General features: G+C 38.5%; 2 pseudogenes; both read right to left on the reverse strand.

The window, feature by feature from the left end:
- Positions 1 to 4960: 4960 nt before the first annotated feature.
- Positions 4961 to 6191, reverse strand: LOC118636609 (annotated as a pseudogene).
- Positions 6192 to 16318: 10127 nt separating this feature from the next.
- On the reverse strand, positions 16319 to 17040 carry LOC118635491 (annotated as a pseudogene).
- Positions 17041 to 17240: the final 200 nt, after the last annotated feature.

The raw sequence follows: 17240 nt of genomic DNA on the forward strand, positions 1-17240 counted from the left end.
GGGATTGAGCCTGCAACCCAGCCATGTGCCCTGACCAGGTATCAAACCAGGACGATGACACTCAGTCCATGGAATGACGCTCAATAGACCAAGTCACATGTGCCAGGCAGTCCTTATTTTTGAAAAAGGATAGAAAACAAAATATCACTAGATGTTAACTAGAATGTAAATTAGAAAGCAAGGGTTTTGTAATTGTCACAGCACCCAGAATGCTGCTTTGCCTGGAGTAGGTAGTATATAGATTATTTGTTGAGATATTTCAGAATGTTGTGACACAGGGGTGATGCCAGAGCTGTGAAAAAAGAATTTCAGGGACACGTGGGAGAAATTTAAAAGTGGTTGTAAGATTTATTGGGGTGAGAAGAAATAATACACCCTAGGGGATGTAGAGAGTGGGCAGGCTCTGGTAGCAGCTGCCCCGATGTCCTTGCTAATCCTCCATATATTTTCTTGGTTTCAGGTACAGGCTGCCTTTTATTTTTTTTAAATCCTCACCTGAGGATATTTTTCCATTTATTTTCAGACAGAGTGGGAGGGAGAGATAGAGAAATACCAATGTGAGAGAGACACATCGACTGATTGCCTCCCGCACGACCCTGACCAGCGCCAGGGACCGAACTGCAACTGAGGTACGTGCCCTTGACCAGAATTGAACCCGAGACTCTTTGATCCACGGGCTGAAGCTCTAACTTCTGAGCCAAACTGGCCAAGGCCAGGCTGTCTTTTAAACTATCCAGTCTCCTTCCTGATTCTTCCTGGGGCTGTGTGTGGCATTCTCCCTATCCAGTCCTTTACCTGTATTTTCCAGGGTTTAATGCCCTTATCCTATAAGATCCTTTTCCCAGATTTTCCCAGGCTAGATTCCTCCCCTTTATAGTCACCATTTTGGCTTCTACTGCGCATGCCTCAAAGTTCTGCTTCTTCATCATATTGCACAGCAGAGGAATTTCCCCGTTGCTGATCCTTCCACCCCCGCCCTGTAATCCAGGTAACTGGGCCAGTTGTTCCCCAAGGAGACTGGAAAGCCAATATTTTATTTTCTGCCTTCTTGGGGATTAATGTCCCTTTGGCATAGGATGCTTCTGGCCTCTGGGGGTGTCTGTGAACCTATAGCTTCCAGACTTAATCAGGCTTAGCCAGTTTAGCTCTTTTCTCTTTTTTAAATGTTTAGCTACCTCTGATAAAAAGAGAGGATAAGATAAATATTAAAAACAGAAAAATAAATTCTAGGAGAAATAGGAATAATTCATTGAATAGTAAAGTACTTGAAAAAATGCACATCAGGTAAATATGAGTAAATATTACATCCATAACAAGTGGAATTGATGATATAAAATGAATAAAGAAAAAGATAATGGAAATTACATATATGAATTCATATTTTAAAAGCATTGTAAGAGCAACATATCCATGAAAAATATCCACTAATAATGGAATAGATGAATAGCACATGATACACCTATAATATGGAATTCTGTACTACAATTAAAAAGCAAAATGTAGTGCCGTGTCCTGTTTGACTCAGTGGTTAGAGCATGGGCCTAAAGACCAAAGAGTCACAGGTTTGATTCTGGTCAAGGGCACATACCTCTGTTGCAGTTCGGTCCAGGCCCTGGTCAGGGTCGTGTGGGAGGCAACCAATCAGTGTGTGTCTCTTACATTGATGTTTCTCTCCCCCCTCCCCCTCTCCCTCCTCCTCCCCCTCTCCCTTCCCCTCTCCCTCCCCCCCTCTCTCCCTCCCCCTCCCCCCTCCTACTCTGTCTGAAGATAAATGAAAAAATATCCTTGGGTGAAGATTAAAAAAAATAAATCTATTTGTATTCTGAGAAAAAAGCTGTCGTTATTTAGAGCTTATTAATTGAATAAACAAGTTGCAGAAAAGTACACTGAAAAAATTCCCATGGATGAAAGAGTTTGAGATGGACATGTGTCACAGTGGTAACAATGATTAATTTTGCTAGTGAAAGGGAAAAGTAGGAGAAATGAAAGTAGAATTAGAGATTAAGCTAATCACAGGAAAGACTAATTTATTTTTGTATTTTTTTAATGACCAAAATGTATTCATTCATTTTATTTGTTTAAACCTACATTTTAAACACAAACTTCTTTAAACACAAAGTTTTAAAATTTCATGTATACATTGATTATTAATAATTTGAAAATATTTTTTAAATGTTTCTTTTTCTGGGAAAAATATGGAATAAATTTAGCTCCTAGAGTAGAAAACCTCAGTGGTTAAATTACCATGAAATAAACTGAAAAATGATTCAGTAAATCCATAAAATTACACTGAATATGGTATTTTCTTTAGTGAGCAAGAAATTCATAATGTTCAAAGAACAGAGCACTCTCAATTAATATAAATTATTCCTGGGATTTTGGGGAAAGCTTTAAACTCATTTTACAGAAGGAATATAATTCTCACATCAGCATTTAACTTTCTTAATACAAGAATTAAAATTGGAAACCAAGCTCAAAGTCTAGAAAAATAAGTCCAAACAGGATTTATTCTATTAATTCAGGTAAAAACACAACTAATAAGTTAATCAGCCTTAGTCCATTCTTAAAAGTCAATTTTCAAAATTCATCATGAATTCCAAGTTTTAAGTTGACAATTATTAACACTTTTTTTTAATGATAGAGAATATCTTCTTTAAACATACAAGCAATTTCTCACTTAATGTTATGACATTGGTAGAATTCCTATTTAATTAGAAGCATTAAGAGGGCACTAAATATGAATTTCAATATTATACAATGCTAACTAGGGCAATTTTATTTATTTATTTATTTTTTTATCCTCACCCGAGGACATTTTTCCATTTTTTGATCAGATAGAGGTGGGGGGGAGAGAGAGGAAGAGAGAGAGAGAGAGAGACATCGACGTGAAGGGACACATCGAGTGGCTGCCACCCGCACGACCAACCAGGGCCGGGAACAAACTGCAGCCGAGGTACGTGCCCTTAGCGGGAACCGAACCCGGGTCTCTCTGTACCACAGGCCGACGCTCCAACCGCTGAGCCAAACCGGCCAGGGCTAACTAGGGCAATTTTATATGAAAATCAATATGTATACATTTCAGAAGGACTAAAGACTTAAATGAATACATATTAAAAAATTAAAAATAATATCTGATTATATGAGGAATTACCTTTTATGTATATGAAAAATGTACTATGTAATGAAAAAATGACAGATTTACCATTGTACTGTATTACTTGTAATCATCAACAAAATCATGAACTTAGAAAGGCGGGTAACAAACAATGCAACATATGACTAAGCTCTATGACAAGGTACACATATATTTTGAGTACATATATAATATGTAAAACATATATATTTAAAATTGATATGATCTCATACAAAACAAGAAAAAAAATCTATCACACTAAAGATGGCAAGTATAACCAGACAATTAATGAATTCCAGTGGTGATATAACAAATTAATTTTAATTTATTTGATTACTAGTGAATCCAAATGAAAGCATTGAACATTTTACCTGTCATTTGACAAAGGGCTGTTTCATTTCCCTCCCTCTCTCCTTCGTTTCCTCCCTTCCTTCCTTCCTTCCTTCCTTCCTTCCTTCCTTCCTTTTGTTTTGACAAAAATAATTTCCCCCTTTGCTTGATAGTTGTTTATAATGATGGAAAACAATGTTAGTAATGATATATTCTTGATAACTCTGGCAAATTATTGGAGAGAATATAAATTACAACTTTTTGATGTTTTGGCATTATGTATCAATAGCCTTAAAATGGTTTATAGCTTTTGATCTAGTAAGTCTCACATCTATAAATTTCTTTTAAGTAAACATAGATATTGTCACAAAGATTTTTTTTAGAGTTACCAAAGATGATAAAAATATATTAACATTTTTTCCTGTTAAATGGTTTTCTAATTTCTAATGTATTACATTCATTAACCATATACTAAAGTACTGAGCTTTTATTCAAAATCATGTTTTTAAATGGAATATTTTATTTACTTTTTTAACATTTGGAAAATTGACCCATTTTAATTTTTTAAAAACAAAAACCACAACACACTATTTTTGCCATCTACAATTCAGTTATAGCCAAACAGTCTAAGACCAAACAGAGTTCCCTGCCCAGAAGCAGGGAATTAAAATGAGCCACACAAAGGTGAATGCTGAAGATCCAGGTTCCAGCTGAAGGTCACCAGTCTTCCATTCAAACACATTCCAGCGCTGTTCGTGTCAGTCTGTTAAAGTGTTTTATAGGAAGTTCTTTAAAATTTCACCCCAGACACCAGGTGTCTTCAATGAGACACAGCTTCATGACATTTTTTTCCCCCATCCAACTGAAAGGAATACAAAGTAATTTTTATTTGTCTTTTTTTTTTTTTTTTTTGGTAGTGTAGAGATGTAAAACTATCAGCCAGATTGATTCCTTTAGTAATCAATGAAGGAGGGAGAGGTGAGAAGAGACCTGGGCTGTGCTGGCTGCTGGATTCCACTTGTCTTTCTGAGGGTGTGACTTCAGAAGTGTTAAGTCACACTCATGCCACTACAATGATTAGTACTAGTAATCTTTTTTTAGATGATAGAAAGGAAAATACCCAATGGACCTGAAAATGGTCAAAAGATTTTTACTGCAGGTTAACTTTCCGTCCTCCCAAAAAGTAGTACAAAATGAACATAAATTGGGATGGTAACTCCGTTGGACATTCCAAATCACCCCGTGGCTTGCTCCCCCTAGAAGTAAGAGAAAAAGGCATTAAGTTTTATTAGTAATGTTATAGTAGTAACCAGCGTTAATGGCAGCTTATTTGAGGTCCATCAATCAAAGCATGGCTGTCATTCTCTGCCCACATCTGAACACTTTCAGTTACCATGGAAACTACAAAGGAAGGAAAAATATATTCATTCTGAGATTTGTTTACTGGGATTTTTAAGCACGCTGTCTTCTGTAGAGCCCCCAAATAGTGATAATGTGCTAGGGGCTACTGTGTTTCCCAGCATGAGCTCCCATTCTCTGAGGGTCCTGAGAAGGATAGTGGATTGGTCCTGGAGCCTTCATGAAAGGAGGAGGTGGTCCCATTGGGTGGAACATATGTGGCCCAAAACCTGGGGCTGGGGTGGGGGGATGTTCACCACAGCTGGAGGGCCACTGTGGAGTAGGCTGAAGTAGTTGGTAGAGGCTCCTGCTGCTGCTACAGGAGGAGGAAGAGCTCCTGGCAGGTCTGGAACGAGCTCTAGCTTGATGCTAGAGTCTGTGGCTCCGTCCTTCTCTTTTTCCTTTCCTCGAGCTGCTTGGGACTGTCCCCATTTCATGTTGAGTCTACGGCCATTGACAGTCAGCTTATTAAAGGACTTCTCCACTGCCACTTTTGCAGCCTGCTTCGTGGCAAACTGGATGAAAGCACACTGCTGTCCCTGTACAATGGTGATCGTCTGGATCTCTCCAAACTGGTAGAAATGATTTTTTAGGTCTGTCTCAGCAATGGTATCGCCCAAACCACCAACAGACAGTGTGGTGATAGTCTTGACTTTTGGCGGGTCCAAATGAGGCATTGTTGAAGCCTGCTTTAGAAGCTTGTCTGCCACAGGGTCACTGATTCCATATCGATCTTTAATGTTCTGATCAGCAAGGGGGTCATCTGGATCTGTAGGCTTCTCATGCCTTTATGGACACTCCTCTCCTCTCTTACATTTTCCTTTCACCCAGAAGGAGCAGATGTGGAATGATTTCTTTTGTGGTAGGGTGTGGTCCAGACTGGTTTGAGCAGCATGTCACTGGCGGATGTGGCTTTCCCCAGCATGCCAACTGGCCGTGTTCCATCGGAGCTGGAAATCTCCCTCTCCATATTCTGTGTGTAGTATTCTTTGTTGACATCTGACTTTGGCATATCATCCTTAAAAGACAGCCCTGCATCATGAACCTGGATGGACAGGCCATACTCTAGATCCAAGAGGCAGATCTGACAGACATTCTTTAATTTACTACAGGTTTGGCACACTTCAGTCTTCTTGAAATGCGTGCGGACCCCCGGGTACCAGTGCTACACTGTAAATGGCCTGGCATAGATTTTGCATTCCTTCCCGTAGTTTTCTTTGGTCATTTGGATGTATGGGTTTTCTCCAAGACATGTCTGGCACTGAATGGGGAAGTCCACTTCCTCCCAGTTCTGCCTGTTGTAGGTGTTGGAACCCAGAGAAGTCGTCATCTTGAGAGCATCCAGAGGCAGTGGCAGCTTCTGAGTTCTTAAATAGAATATTTTAATTTTAAAAAATGTATTTAATTCTTTTTGAGTTAGACACACTTTTTCAAGTGGGCTCTTGGCACTCTCTTCTTCTAGAACTGTTCTATTTTCCTGGATTGTGTCACATCATACATTCATGATTATATTTTTACCTGTCTTTTAAAAGTCTTCATTATTTTTGCTATCATTTTTTATAGGCAGTACCTTGTACTTCTTTGACTGCAATTAGCATCTTTGTTCTAATTTTAGAAGCTTACCTGGTATTCCATGATAGCTAAACATTGCCACGTGTGTGTGTGTGTGTGTATACACTCTGACATCTCAGATCTCAGAGATCCCAGCTGAATTGTCATCTGTACCTCTACCATGACAAACCTGTTATATTATTTTCTCTTATCAGTGAACCCTCCCATCAGCCATTCAGCCACCTAAAGCAGAAATTTGAATTATTCAGATTTAAATATGAATAATTCTTTAAATTATTCAAGTAACCACCAACTTTGTGCTTTTTTGATTTTTTTCTTTAGTGATTTTTTTTTTTTTTTAGAGAGAGAGGAATAGAGAGAGAGAGAGATAGAAACATCGATGAGAGAAAACATCAATTGGCCACCTCCTGCATGACCCTCACTGGGAATCAGGCCACAACCTGGGCATGTGCCCTGACAGGAAATCGAACTGGCGACCTATTGATGCATGGGTCAGTTCTCAACCACTGAGCCATACCGGCCAGGCAACTTTGTGCTTTTTTTTTTATCCTCACCTGAGGACATTTTCCCATTTTTTGTTCAGATAGAGCGGGAGAGAGAGAGCGGAAGAGAGAGAGAGAGAAACATGGACATGCAAGGGACACATCGAGTGGCTGCCACCTGCACAACCCAACCAGGGCCAGGGACAAACTGCAACAGAGGTACATGCCCTTAGTGGGAACCGAACCCAGGTCTCTCTGGACCGCAGGCCGATGCTCTAACCGCTGAGCCAAACCGGCCAGGGCAACTTTGTGTTTTTTTAATACTGTACTACATCCACATCTCAGCAATATTTCAGTACCTTATACATTTTTCATGCTATTAATACTATAACTCCATAAGTGAGAAAGTCTAACTTTTGTACAATCTATTCTGTACACACCTGCCAGTATGACCATTCTAAAAAGTGAATAATTTTATTCCTGTCTCTAAAATTACATTGTGTATCACTTTAGAAGATCTAGTTCAACTCTTCACTGTGACGCGCAGGGCCTCTTATTACCTCTTCGGCCTCATCTTTTTATGTTTTGCTAATGTAATCAGACCTCTTCCTGTTCTCCACAGTGTGATGATTATTTCCAGTGTACTGCCTATTGTTCCTTGAATTTTCATTGCATCTCTACTATTGCATTCACTGTTCATTTTACTTAGGATAAAATGAATAATCACATTTCATTGGTTAATTACTACTAGTTGTACAATATACAGCTCTCAGATATTACTTAACTTTGGGGAGGTTTGACTTAGTGTAGATTGCTCCTCCTAGATCATTCCATTATACCTGTATCTGAATCTCTATCAGAGCATCTATTACATAGAGAGTCACCATGTGTTTATTCAACTACTTTCTTTAAAATTCAATATATTTCATAGTGATAAGAGCTGAACTTCACCCTGGCCGGTTTGGCTCAGCAGTAGAACGTCGGCCCACAGACCAATGAGTCGCAGGTTCGATTCAGGCCAAGGGCATGTACCTCAGTTGCAGTTCAGTCCCCGGCCCTGGTCGGGGTCATGTGGGAGGCAACCAGTTGATGTATCTCTCTCACATCAATGTTTCTTTCTCTTTCCCTCTCTCTGCCTCCCACTGTATCTGAAGATAAATAGAAAAAATGTCCTCAGGTGAGGATTAACAAAAAAAAAAGGAGCTGAACTTCTTAGCTATAACCCTAGAACCCAGCATTAGGCCTGGCACGTTCTGGGTAAATATGCAGATGTTCCTCGATTTCCAGATTTGACATACGGTTTCTATGGAATGCATATCGCTTTTGCACCATTCATTGTAAAGCCAAAAACATTGTAAGTTGAACTGTTGTAAGTCAGGGACAGTCTGTATATGTGTTCAATGCATGGAATAATGAATTGGAAAAGACTTGGCAGATGTTATAACTTCACAGGCAAGAAATACTACACAAATATGTTAACTAAGGAGAGAGGTCTAGGCAGAAATAGATCAAATCCAAGATGCTAGGTAACAATATCGTAATACATTTTCTTTGGAGAGTAAAGGGTGAAAAATAAGTCTGGGATGCTGACATTGGCCAAAAAATCTAAAACAGAGCCAAGAACTTTCTCTGAGGGTGAGGGAGTATAATATATATGCCAGTGACTGTTCTGCTCTTTAGAAATGTTGTAGTAATTAAAAAAAAAAAAAGATAATTTAGAGTTTCTTTTTTGAGGTAGGAGTGGGGAAGAAAACAAGCACAAGCTAAATAAGAAATGTTTTAGATAGCCACAAGTGCTATGAAAGAAAAAAAAACAACACACTGCCAGAATAGAGATATGTTGAGGCACAGTGGAAAGCTGTGTTGTGACTAGTGATGTCAGAATGGATAACCCAGAGCCCAGAGTTGGCTGATAATTAATGTCTATACTATGTGGATGGTGGGTGAGAGAAAAAGGAATTTATACATTTTTGCAGTGATGTGAGAGATGCTGGTTTGATGACTGAAAATGGAGAGTTTCAAATATAACACAAAGGGGAGTCTCTTATTATTTCATACTGAAAAAGCCTGAGTTTGGATGGGAAAGAATGTTCAATTCTCGAGTGAAGTCACAGAAGAGAATTATAGCTCAGATTTCCATTTCAATTTCTCACACCAGGAAACTTCTCATAAAAGGGGCTACACATTCACCTTTCATATAATGAAAAGGTGTAAAATGTTCAGTTAATTATTGTAAAGGAGATACTAAAGGTGACGATACCGAATATCTCAAAATATGTTGATAACAGGTAACATTGCTCAACAGAAATATCACATTTCTTTGTGAAATTTCTTGTACATACCATGTTTTAATGTTTATGTTGTTAGGGGCTCAAGTTTATTTGTGCTTACAGAAGAATCTTTACATTGGATTCTTCATGGAAGATTGAGGGTGCAACTTATTTTAGTGGTTAGCCAAAAAGGATACCATTTATATTGCTATCACGACATAACTGCTTTTGAAAATAATTTATTAGATAAGGTTTATTTTTTTGGAAATAGGCCATAATAAATATTTTTTAAAAACTATAAAGGAGTGGGAGGGAAGATGGTGGCAGGCAGGATCGGAGGGAGGGTGAGTGTGTGAGAGAGTGAGCTAGTGTGTGAGAGAGGGTAAGTGCACGTGAAGTTGGACGACCAAACCTGAGCAGTGCAGAGACACAGAGCAGAAGGTTCCTGTGCTGTGGACGGGAGCAGCCGGCTACCACAATAAGAGACTCTTCAGGGCGCTTCTCCCTGCACTGTGGGGAGGTCCTATGATTTTGGAAGATCCTGGGTCTTCCCTGAGAGGAGGCAGTGGGAGTGGTTGGGGCCCAGCAACCTGAGCCCACCAGTGCACCTGGCACCATCGGACTGACAAGTCTCAGAGGAGGGGCGGTTGGGGGGGAGATAAACCACAGAACTTATATGCATGTATGCATGACCAATGGACGTAGGCAACAAAGCTGGGGAAGGGGAGGAGGGGATGGGGAGGAGGGTGTCAATGGGGGAAAAAGGAGAAACATCTGTAACAAAAACAAATTAATAAAAAAAAATAAAAAAAAAACTAGAAAGAAAATACAGAGAAAATCCTTAAGATGAAACTATTTATGTTCACAATCACAAAGTATATTTGATGCTTTGGATTTAAAGTGATGGATTATAATATAAAAAACAGGGATTAGGTGGAGTTTGGTAAATTCAGGTTTAAATCTTCCCAACTTCGGATATTTAGCAGGGCAGATATAGAGGAATGTGGTTTGGGAGATCAATATAATACAACAGTTGTTTTGGGATAAAAATAAGTGGCTACATAGTTTGAAAGGTGAGGTACTAAAATGGGTTTATGATATAAGCAGCATACACTGATAGAATGGAAAGGCTTGATATGAAGCAAAGTTAAATTGATAAGATAATGGTGGTTGTTCAAATAGGAAGAATACTGTCCTCTTGGAACCTCAATAGCAAGAATCACATAAGGCTTCCATTCTAGGGAAAAATGGTGCTCATAGGTTAAGAATTGCATTTTCTGCAGGACCAAGAATATAATAAGGTCATAGTAGGCCTAGAACCAGGACATCGAGCCATTTACTTGTCTAGGACTCATAATCTTTTTCTGGGCACAGGATGGATCCTAGATGATTAGTTTTCTGTTGCTGCATTAGAAATTAGCACAAGAATCGTGGCTTAGAACATTCCTTTGTGAGCTCACAGTTAATTTGGAATACTGGCATGGAGTGACTGGGTCCTCTGTTCAAGAACTTAAAGGCCTGAAATCAGCATTAAAACCCTTGTCAGATAATTCTAGCATCTAATTCATCTTGGGGTTAGCATGATTTGTCATTTCTCTTTTAAGTTGTCATGCATCTGGTTCTTGGTATAAATGTGAGATACACACACACACACACACACACACACACACACATATGTTTCTATTTTGGCTATTATATTAGGATACTTTGATTCTTATTTAAAGTTTTATTTTTTTAAATTTATTTTAGCAGACATTCACTGTTTAGGTTTGGCACACAGTTCCTCCTCTACTTTTGTGGACTATGGTTCCATGACAACCTAGTTTTCAGAACATTTGTGGTATTATTTTAGTCTGTTTTATCTAGGTTTTGCAGGTTGGTTTTACCACCGATCCCTGCTCATGCTTCTTAAGGGTACAGACGAAGCTTCCAGGACAGGGAACCTGGTGTTTCTAGGTGGGGGAAAGGAATCACAGGTCCACTTGGATTAAGAGCACTTCCGGGGCCAGGCACTTGGTGCTTACCAGGTTGAGAGCTTTTGTGGTGGGATCCCTGTTGCTGGTACCAGCAAGTTGCCTCGTGTCTCTGGGTAGGGGAGAGGAGTCTCAGGCCTAGCTAAGAAGAGCTGGGAAAGTATTGTGGTAGGATCACTTTCACTGATACCCTTGGCCACTGGTGTGTCTGGGTGGGGAAAAAGGGTCTCATGGTCAGTGGGGAAGGAGAGCACTTTTTTCTGGTCACTTATTGTCAGCAAGGCTTCTAATTATTCCTCCTTTGCAGCTTCTACAGGGTCACCTGATATTTTCAGTGGGACTCACATTTGGTCTTGTAGAGGAAGAGCCTATTTGAGCTATTTCCTGTTACTAATTGGAAATTAGGAAGTGCTGGGCCTGAGTCACCTTTTCCTGTTGAAAGAAGGTCATAAGATGGCCTGCCATGAAATTGCTCATCAGTTCCAAGGGTCCCTAGCCAATTCACCTTCTTCGTTCTTTAGACCTTTCAGAGATCTTTGGTTGTTTTAGGTTATTTCTAGGATATATACTTGTACTTATAGAGGGAGAGCAAGGAGAAAGGAGTATAAACTACCTTATCTGAACTGGAAGTCCTCTCTGTGCCTTTTAAGGATTCCCCTAATGAAATCAGGCCCAGTCTAGATAATCTAATCAACTATGCCATATATCATAACCTAATAATGTGAATTACATTCCGTCACATTCACAGGTTTCATACTCAAGGGGAGGGGCTACTACAAGTGTCATTAGGGGTCATTTTGGAATTCTGTCTACCACAGAAGGCGTATATGAATGTACTGAAGCATTACTTGGGCAGTTATTATCCTTTGGAAGGTCAAAACCTCTTAAGATACTGAGAAAGCCAACTACTGTTATCATTATTCTACTTACTTTAAATGAAGTAGATCTGTTACCAGACTATTCATACAACTTTCATAATTTAATGTGAAGTTTTATGGGATTGATCTAAGTCTATATTTCTGGCCATGCAAATATCTTCTGTGTGAAAAATATGGTAGCTCAAAGATGTATTAAAAGACTTCACCGCCACTCCCCATTTATATTTTATAGTTCTTTGCAATTACTGTGGCTGCCAGCAATTCACATAGGAACTAAAGGTCAGTGATGACTTTAACTTACAATTTTTAGAGCAGGTTTATACTTAACACTGTCCACATTTATATAGGTTGCATATTGCACAAAATTTATGACTATTATGATTATTACTTTAGTCCAATGTAATGTATCCTCACTAAACCAAGATTGAAAATTTTAAGCAAAATTCGCTGGACTGGCCAATATCTGCCCCCCCCCCGCTGAAAGGAGTTGAGTTTCTAGGCTGCATTAGGAGACAAGGCCTTCATTATGTTTAGATTGGAAAAGACGCATAATCTAAAATTTGATTTTAGATAGTGATAATTTTGGGTGATATTTTTATTGGGGACAATTAGAACTGAATTAATAGACATGTTTTTAACTCGGGTTTTACTTTTAAGGCTTTCAGATTGCAACTGAGGAGGCTCCAAGCAGCAACTAGGTGCTTTGGATCATTCACACAAAAATGAAGAGGCATATATAAACCATAAAACCCTTTATAAGAAATAAGAATTTATTTAGTAATGATTATATTAACTAAACTTATATATAAAAAGATATTGAAACTTGAATATATTCATGAAGCAAAAATTAAACATCTGTACTGCCCCTTTTCTTTAGTTTACAGTCACAGCAAACCAAAGTATGACATGTTTAAGAGAATTAAGATCTAAGTGTTTGTCATCTTATCACTTCTGAAGATAAGATATACTTTTTTGCTCTTTGGTCATACAAGATCTGAGTATTTAAGAGGGTTTTAAAAGAGCTGAGTTCAAGAGCAGAAAATGGCGAACAAGAGGAAGAGGCAAGAAAGCATGGACAGACTGGGATTGAAGAGAGTTGAGAATGCTGGTTGTGGTAGATGGTCTCTGATTTGCTTTTCAAATACACTCACCACCCTTCTCTACCTATGATTCCAGGAGGCTGACTTTTATTTTTATTGTGTTTTTTTTTTTAATTTTTATTTTTTATTTATTTTTAGTAAGTTGCCTCTTCATTAAATGCTATTCCATCATCTTTTCCAAGTGCATCATTAATTTTCAGCCAGGACTCTGACTGATACAGTTGGTAGTGGGGAATGGGGAAACTTCAAGTTAGTATTAGAGTGTGATAAAGTACTGGAGAGAGAGATAGGAAGAGAAGGTTTTCAAAGTTTTATACACCATTCTATGAATGTAACATGACTTCTTTATGTGAGTGACTCTAATAAATTCTTAAATTGCTTAATTATTATGGCTGGGTTCCTGTTTCTTTGCATGCACATCCAAGATAGGACGTGGCTATGAGATATATGTCTAGGATTTACATGACTAGATAATACTATCAGGATCTATCTGGATTGATTATATGTTATTAAGACATTTCTTTTATGGAATAAGGATCATTCCAACCCAGTGTACCTGTTTAATTTTTTTTGAAATTCAGTGACTTGTTATAGTGTGAAATTCATATGTAATGTCAGATAGGAAAATATTGTTTGACTTTTTAATATTCCTTTTTATTCTCAAACACAAAGTGGGGAAAGCACAATAATTCCATCAAGAACCAATGATTTAGTTCATATTGTTACATTTACATTCATAATTAGATTCAGATTATTTAAGCATCATTCTAAAAGTGGATATGAGACAGATGGCTGTTGTTTGTCCATCACTATAACAGTTTATATGGCTGAGAATTCAGATCTCAATGAAAATTTTCTCTCTCAGCAGAATCTACTACTTTCCTGTGACAAATAGGACAGGTAGAGTTGTCAGACAGCAATCGATCAATGCAGTGGACATAATATTCTTGGGAGCAAGGTGGGATGCAAAGCTTGTTACCTTCTAGGTACTCTAATGCAAATGATACAGAATTTTTCTTTTAATTTATTTTATTGTTGAGAGTATTAGAGATGTCCCTCATTTTTCCCCCTTTGCCCTCATCCACCCATCTCTCACCCCACCCTAGGTCTTCACCTGTCTCTTGTCTGTTTCCATGGGCTGTGCATATATGCATATAGGTTCTTTGATTAATTTCTTGCCACCCTCCCTCCCACTTTTTTAAACTGAGTTTAGCCTTTTTCTAATGATTCAAATGCAATTCTGAAAATATTGCCATTCCATAACTCAATTTAAAAAATAGTTATCTGAGTTCTATGGGTTTTTTAAAAACTATTTATTTTTATTACAGATGTTTCTCCTTTTCCCCCCATTGACTCCCTCCTCCTGTCCCCCACCCCACCCCCAGCATTGTTGTCTATGTCCATTGGTTATGCTTATATGCATAAGTTCTTTTGTTTATCTCTTCCCTTCCTCCACCCCCTTCTCTGAGGTTTGTCAGTCTGAACCCTACTTCCATGTCTCTGTGTCTATTTTGTTCGTCACCTTATTTTGTTCATTATATTCCACAAATAAATTTTTAATTGGATTGTTTGTCTTCCTATTGTTGAGTTGTATGGGTTCTTTATATATTTTGGGGATTAATCCCTTATCAGATGTTTCATTGGCGAATAGTTCTCCCATACAGTGGGTTCCCTTTGCATTTTTTCCACTGATTTTTAGAGAGAGTGGAAGGGAGGGAGACACAGCGAGAGAGAGAAACATTGATGTGAGAGAGACACATGGATTGGTTGCCTCCCACATGACCCCGACCAGAGCCAGGAATCAAATGTGCAACCCAGGTATGTGTCCTTTACTGGGGATCAAACCTGTGTCCCTTTGGTCCATGGGCCGATGCTCTAACCACTGAGCCAAACAAGCCAGGGCTCCCTTTGCATTTTGATGATGGTTTCTTTTGCTGTGCAGAAGCTTTTTAGTTTGATGTAGTCCCATTGTTTATTTTTTTCTTTCTTTCTCTTGCCCTAGGTGATTTATTGGCCAAAATTCTACTGTGTAAGATGTCTAAGATTTTACTGCCTATGTTTTCTTTTAGGATTTATATGGTTTTACAACTTACGTTTAAGTATTTTATCCATTTTGAGTTCATTCTTATATATGGTGTAAGGTAGTGGGCTAGTTTAATTTTTTTTTTTTGCATGTACCTCTCCAATTTTCCCAGCACCATTTATTGAAGAAACTGTCTATATTCCACTGTATGCACTTGCCTGCTTCATCAAATATTAATTGAATATAATGTCTTGGGTTGATTTCTGGGTTCTTTATTATGTTCCATTGTTCTATATGCCTGTTCTTGTGCCAGTACCAGGCTGGTTTGATTAAAATGGCTTTGTAGTATAGTTTGACATCTAGTATTGTGATCCATCCAACCTTGTTCTTTTCTCAAGATTGTGATGGCTATTCGGGGTCTTTTTTGGTTCCATATACATTTTTGGAATATTTGTTCTAGTTCTGTGAAATATACTGTTGATATTATAATAGGAATTGTGTTGAATCTATAGATTGCTTTTGGTAGTATGGACATTTTAATGATATTAATTCTTCCAATCCATGAACATGGCATGTTCTTCCACTTGTTTATATCTTCCTCTATTTCTTTTTTCAGTGTCCTGTTTTTTTTCCAAGTACAGGTCTTTTATCTCTTTGGTTAAGTTTATTCCAAGGTATGCAAATGATACAGACTTTTAATGTATCATTTTCCACAAAAGATCTTACAGCCATGTTGTCAATCTATGCTTTGCTGAGTCCTGTAGGATGGTTATGATTATAATTTAAGAGAAAAAAACTGATCAAGGGAGGCCCAAGAGTCACTTTCATCAAATATTACTGGGGTCATAGATTTACTGTCTCTTCTGGTTTCTGATTATGAGCGGTGATAATATTCTTTTATCACTGCCTTCAGAGAACAGTACGCTAATTTCTGAATTTTCATCACTGGAGCTGGAATTGGACATTGAACTGGAACTGGAACTTGACATGTAACTGGAGTTTGAACTAAAAGTCAATGTGGAATGTGAATAGGAAACACAGCTAGAATTTGAATTGGAACCAAGACTCCTCCTACCATGAAAACTACCTCTCCCATTGGGCGACTGCCCTTTTCATGTTTTGACTTGCTGCTGAGAAACTGCTCTAAATCACTGTCACTCTACATAAAGTTACTTGAGTCACTAAAATCTATCATTGTCTGCCTTAAAGTGCTTTGAATTGCACCAGATGTTGTATCATTTAAACGAGTATTTAAAATTCTATGAATGGGAATTCTGATGGTACTGACATAGGCTCTCATATCTTCATGTTCATAATGTGAAAACATGCTTAATTCTCCCTGTTCACTTTCTTAAGTGACTGTTATTTGGTGTCTCAGATGTTATCTGATTTCTAGCAGTCATGCTGTTTCTCTCAGAATATTCTACAGGATGAATTATTCCTATATCAGAATCAAAGGATATGATTGGATTTATCTGTCTCAGTCCACAAGGTTTACCATCACTGGTTGTGTCTGGAGAAGGCTCTCCCTGAACAGCATTCCTTGGTCCAAAAGTTGCAAAAAGACCCCTATTTTGCAGTTCAAGTCCAGTTATTTGCTGTCTGAATGTATCTTGGTGCCGAGTTCTAAAAAATTCTCTCAGTCTCATTTACCAAAGGCTGCTCAAAAGTCAGAAATGATACACTGTGATGGAGTCTTTGCAAAAGTTTACCAAGTAAAAATGGAGGTGACCCACTTTGAGTTCTTGCTCTGGTTCTACTATGGTCTGGGCTTCTGCTTCTTGCTAATTGCTGACCTCTGTTAGGTGGGACTTCCATTAATGCTCCAATTGTACTTGGTTCTGATCTAGATGGTCTTGATACAGATTGTGGATTTTCCATATGACTTTGACTTTTTTTTTATCCTCGCCTGAGGACATTTTTTTTTCCGATATTTTGTTCAGATAGAGTGGGAGGGAGGGAGAGAGAGAGAGAGAAACATCGGTGTGAAAGGGACACATCGAATGGTTGCCACCCACACGACCCAACCGGGGCCGGGGACAAACTGCCACTGAGGTACGTGCCCTTAGCGGGAACCGAAC

The sequence above is a fragment of the Molossus molossus genome, unplaced genomic scaffold (assembly GCF_014108415.1).
Source record: "Molossus molossus isolate mMolMol1 unplaced genomic scaffold, mMolMol1.p scaffold_m16_p_2, whole genome shotgun sequence".
NCBI lineage: Eukaryota > Metazoa > Chordata > Mammalia > Chiroptera > Molossidae > Molossus > Molossus molossus.